The following is a 6,138-nucleotide window of genomic DNA, read 5'->3' as shown; positions in this document are numbered from 1 at the left end:
GTACTTTGTTTTTGAATGTACAATAAACAAATGTGCTCTAATTCTAATCAAAAAAACTGGACCTTTTCATATTTGGACAAACTGTTTGATCACCTTGAGGTCTTTCAGTGAAGGTCTTGGTCTTGGCCAGTTACCTTGCCAATCTAAAACTGTATATCCTATTGTCTCTGGACAATAGTGTGGCAGTTGGAGGAGTAAATGGCTTCTTTACGTGGGGCATATATATGCCAAAAAGAAGAAGAAGTTCCAACTTCCGCCGGTAACGCTCCGCCCATATTCCCCACAGACCTAAACCTCTTATAGGACAAGATTCTAAAATCAACCATGCCAAGAAAATGACAAAGAGTGATAACATTTTTTCAGTTATGTAAGTATTGGTTTTCCCTTGCAAACGTGTTGTTCCAATAACAGGACAAGCAACCGTAGTTACGGTTCCTTGTGTTTGTCACAATTTGGGAGTTGATATTGGCAGGTAGGTGTGGCGAGAGTCTAAGGTGCTGGATTAAGGCTCCAGTCTCTTGAAGGCATGGGTTCAAATCCCTCTCCACTGCCAACTGTGAAATATTACATACTTGGTACACGCCTCGCTGAGGATTGGCGAAACTTGCCTTTTCCAGCGCCTTGGAGTAGAATTAACCAAGCAGCCTGAGCATAGTGATACTCCTGAATGGGAAGAGATGCATGTTCTTTTTTGAAGAGGGGAGAAACCACCCTGGTCTGCCACTCGTAGGCACTGCAACAGACATCCACAAATGTTTAAAAGAGGTGTGTCAACCAGACAGCCCTCTCCTTACAATATTTCTTAACGACCCTAATCAATCCTGGGGCTTGCCACTGTGGAGTTCTTTAAACAGTAAAACTAAGGATATGTACTATGTAAACTAAGTTACAGTAAGGGTATTATACTGTCAAAAAAACACGTAAGTTATGATACGGTAAATTAGGAGTCACAGCACGGTGTCAGTAAGTTAACGACAAATTTACAAAAAAAGTCTAACAATGTTTCAGACAAACATCATTGACTTTCTTTCTTGTAAAAACAAAACTTCCCTGGCCTTTCTTTACAACATAGTCGTACAGTCCCTTGCTTCACATTCCCATTTTTCATGGGCGAAACTCAACATCACTGACTCAGCCGAGAGAGCCAACAGAGCTGATCAAGCAACAGCTGTGCTACCTGCAGGATGGGTTTTTACCTCGCAGTAGCACCGGAACCAGTTTCTATTGGGACTGGAAGTGATGGCAGCTGTTGGGTTTTGTTGTTTGGCGATGAATGTTTGGAGTCAACAAAGTGTTCATTTCTTGTGTGTGAAGTTGGATTAAAATATGTAGTGGGTATAGCGAATGTAAAGAGAGGGTAAAATTACACAATTACTGAAATGAAATAATTTAGCAAGTTCATGATATTGGCGTCAAACAGCAGAAACATTTGATTAACAGCAGTGTATTGTCCTCAGGCTTGAGTGGGCCAGGTGGCGACAAAGAAAGAACATGATGATGCGATGCAGAGGGGAGTTGAGTAGAGTAAGAACGTTGGTGACAGAATCTTTCAAGAGTACTTACGGATACTACTGAATTTATTGTGTAATACAGATGTCTCCCATGATATATCCATGGAAGAGGCCTTTGCATTCTCCAGTCAATGGAGTCCAAGTTGATCCAAGCCGCTAAAAAAGGTGAAGCAGGTTCTAAGAAAAACCGTCTTGGGTAATGCTGCAATGTCATTAACAGCTGAGGTTCTTGTTGGAACAATGTAGTAAATTAAGGTTTTTAAGTTGTCTCGTTTTGGAATGGGGATGCCAACCATGTTTATTTAAGCTATTTTGACCATAACAAATGGGTTATAAAGCTGGCTTCTCAAATATGCAGACATTTATATAGTCAGTCAGCCAACTAAGCTACGGTGCGGCTCTGTAGCAATTCGTGGAATTGCCCCAAACCAGGTAAAAAGGCAGAACATGAACACAAAACACTGCTGTGATAGCGTAATCTCAATACAGATTTTGTAATGATAAACAAACACAATGGCTAATTACCAATTAAATGTTTTGGAGGTATTGTCGTGAAACCCCCCGTTGGAGTGTCTACACTATGGACACCATTAGTTAAGAAATAACCTTGATTTGAATTAGGATTAAAATGATTTATTCAGAACACAGAGGCAATGAAGTTGGCAGTTAAACGTGCATGTCCTAATGGAAACTGACTAGTTCCAGAGGTCCCAAAAAGGAGCCTAAACAGAGGTACGAAGAGGTTAAAGCGGTCTCCTTAGGGGAGCCATAGTGGTTCAAGTGCGTGCGTGGTGCGTGGTGAGAGATGCTCCTCTGCTGATTGTGCGGCAGCATGGACCAGGACTTACTAATCATGTTGGTTTCCTGCCAGCTGTGGCTAAGTTGAACAACAGATGCCCACCAGTTACAGCATACTTCTCTTTTAATAAAATATCGGACCATGGTATTGTTTTCATTTGCTAGTGCATAGTTAACTCACTATACCTGAGTATTACAACAATACCTGGAAAAATCTATTCCCACAGTATCAAGTCCTAATAACTAAGGATCATGAGGAAGTTATAGAATATCGGTATATGTTTACACATTATCGTGTCGGATCAGTACTCGGACGGGGCGGGGCCGTAAACGGATATGGTCGATTTAACACTCGGACGGGGTCGGTGCTTGAAAATGGTGCGGGGCTTTAACGGTTATGTTTATTTTTTTAGCTGAATTGATATGGTTGATCAGAAAATTGTAATATTATTGCTGATAGAAAACTATTTCCATGAACAGCGCAGCATTCAGTTCAGCTTAGTGGTGTTGTCATGGTAAACAAACTATATAAGCCGAACAGGATTTGTTGAAGGGAATTCTATGAATACAAGAAGACATTATGGATGATTTAAACACTAGTTATATGACCAGCATCGAGCTTCAGATAATGGTGCATGGTAACAAACAAACTGTCTGAACAAGTTTTGCACATAAATACAGCAATGTGGGTGCAATTTAGTAAAATGTAAGAAACAATAGTTTTACATCCTCAATAATAAAAACTTTCTTTGTTAAACTTTAATGTGTGTGGGTGGGGGGGGTGGCACGAAACGAAAGTTCCGAAACTCAAAAACAAAAAGGTTGAGCCCCGAGGCAGTTAATAAAAAAACCCACAGACGACCCAGAGAGGCAACAGGCAGAAGTCCATTTACAATCAAATGTCTGAAAATCCCCATGTTACCAGAAGTCTCCTGGTTGATAGGTACTAGTTCAAACTGAAGTATAAAACTGAAGCTGAAGAAACCCTAAATGTTAACGGAAAATCCCCGCAGACCTGAAGGGGAGAGAGCGGTTCGCTTCTCCGTGTCCTGTGTCTGAGTGAGCGGAGCTGCACACAGCAACAGAAAGAATTTGTGTGTGTGTGGGAAGGGGCGCTGGCACTAGCCAATCACAGAATAGTGTAAGGGAGAGGCGTTGTGACTAGCCTATCACAGAACGGAGACACAGTCAGTGGAGACTTTCATTCAATCCGAGCACGGATATTGACTCGCTTACTCGTATGTACTGTACTCGCCAAACGTGCTTATCCGTCCGGATAATCGTTTCAGCGATACTCGGATCATCCCGACTTAATACTTTTTACTTTTTAATCAAAAAACAAAAGAAGCCTAAATGGAAATTATTTACAGTATAATGTCAAGGGTAGTAGGTGGGGGGAACATTATCGATTTCTACGTATTTTTCAGAAAACGGAAACCAATGAGTAGAAGTGAGGCAGTATTCAAAAACTTGCAGATGTTCAATTGCCCGAACGGACCCAAAACGCTCGACCAGGCTGCCAAAAGACGTGGGCGGGACCAGGCTGCCAACCAGGGACGCTGGGCGACCAGGCGCCAACCAGGACGCTGGGAGACCCAGGCTGCCAACCAGACGCGGGGCGACCCAGGCTGCCAACAAGACCGCTGGGCGCCAGGTGCCCCCAGACGTGGGGCGAACCAGGCTGCCAACCAGAAGTGGGGACCAGGATGCCAACAGACGTGGGCGACCAGGTGCAAACCAGACGCTGGGCGGACCAGGCTGCAAACCAGACGCTGGGCGACCAGGACTGCCAAACAGACGCTGGGCGACCAGGCTTCCGACAAGCCGCTGGCGACCAGGCTGCCACCCAGGGACGTGGGCGACCAGGCTGCCAACCATGCGCTGGCGACACAGGCTTGCCAAAAGACGCTGGGCGACCCAGGCTGCCCAACCAGACGCTGTGACGCGACCAGGCTGCAACAGACGCTGGGCGACCAGGTGCCAACCAGACGCTGGGCGACCAGGCTGCCAACCAGACGCTGGGCGGACCAAGGCTGCCAACCAGGACGCTGGGCGACCAGGCTGGCACCAGGACGCGGGGCACCAGGTGCCAACCAGACGTCTGGCGACCAGGCTGCAACCAGGCACGCTGGGCGACAGGCGCCAACCAGACGCTGGGCGACACAAGGCTGCCAACCAGCCGTGGCGACCAGGTTGCCAACCAGACGCTTGGGCGACCCGGCTGCCACCGCCGCGGGGCGACCAGGCTGCCAACCAGAGGCTGGGAGACCAGGCTGCCAACCAGAGTGGGCGACCAGGATGCCAAACAAGACGCTGCGCGGCCAGGTGCAACAGACGCTGGGGGACCAGGCCGCCAACCAGCACGCTGGCGAGACCGGCAGCCAACCAGACGCTGGGGCGACCAGGCCGCCAACCCAGACGCTGGGCGACCAGGCGCCACACCAAGACGCTGGGCGACCAGGGCCGCCAACCTGACGTTCCTTTGAATGTTTCTGCATGTACTACTTATATATACTTATACCGGACTTTATAAACTTTTTATGCACGAAGTTTTGGCAAAAGGTAGGAACTGTCTACCTGCTACCTAGCTGCAAGTCCACTGCTCATCGGGGATAAAAAACCTGCTGCCCCTTCCCCATCCGGTGGGTCAGAGTCCACAAGAAGTCCACAGGTTACAACTTAGTTTTGACACCAAATGTTCCACGAAAGTGTTTGCAAGTCGAGGGTGCAGACTCGCCGCTGTGGAAAGTGACTGAAGTGAAAAAAAAAAATGAAATTAAGTACAAGTACAGGAATTTTTTTTACAAGCTCTGAAAATCATCTTCTCTAAGGCTCACATCATCTACGCGCTCTCACCTTTGCAACATATTTACCTTCATATTCTTATGTTTGAACTTTATGCTTTACAAACACCAAAGAAAGGTAGCGCTGTGACTAACATTACTTCTTCTGGAAGTATTTTGGAGAGGGACACACAGGTTAGAAGGGTCAAGAAATACTTATGGTGACTAGCAGGACCACCAGTGTATTCATATAATCATCAATCCAGGAGGACGGGAGAGAGTGACTGCATGTTGACTCTCTAAATTTCAGGGTTTCGTTGTGGTAGACTAGCGGGGTAAGCTCGATGTGTGATTAAACGACAGGACCTGAATGCCTCTTGTTTCCTTTGGGCTAGTTTGTATTATCTTTACGCCTGGCTGGTAGCAGCTTCTGCTTGTTTATTTAAGCTAAACTATTGTAGCTTGAGGACGGATGGTAGCAGCTTTCTGCTTGTTTTCTTAAAGCTAACTATATTAGCTTTAGCCTGGCTGGTAGCAGCTTTCTGCTTGTTTCTTTAACGCCTAATATATTAGCTTAGACGGCTGGTTTAGCAGCTTTCTCTGTTTCTTTAAGCTAACGATTTAGATTTAGCTGGCTGGTAGCAGCTTTCTGCTTGTTTCTTTAGGCTAAATATATTAGCTTTAGGACCGGTGTGGTAGCCAGCTTTCTGTTGTTTCTTTAAGCTAACTATTTTATGCTTTAGCCTGGATGGTAGCGCATTTTGCTGTTTCCTTTAAGCTAACTATTTTAGCTTTAGCCTGGGCTGGTAGCAGCGATTTTTGCTGGTTTTCTTTAAGCTACTATATTGCTTTAGCAGATGGTTGCAGCTGTCTGCGGTGGGGAAGATGGCCGGGAGACGTCTGTGATTATGTGCATTAATCAGGGGTTTAGTTGTATTTGAGCGAAGAACATAAAACCCCAACTCTATGTAGCGTCACTCACGACCCATTCAAATATCGATGACAAGCACTGTGTCAGAGGAAGATGTTGCCAAACGGTAGGCTAC

This window comes from Etheostoma spectabile, unplaced genomic scaffold (genome assembly GCF_008692095.1).
Source record: "Etheostoma spectabile isolate EspeVRDwgs_2016 unplaced genomic scaffold, UIUC_Espe_1.0 scaffold337, whole genome shotgun sequence".
NCBI classification, from domain to species: domain Eukaryota; kingdom Metazoa; phylum Chordata; class Actinopteri; order Perciformes; family Percidae; genus Etheostoma; species Etheostoma spectabile.
Note: the sequence above shows the minus strand (reverse complement) of the source record.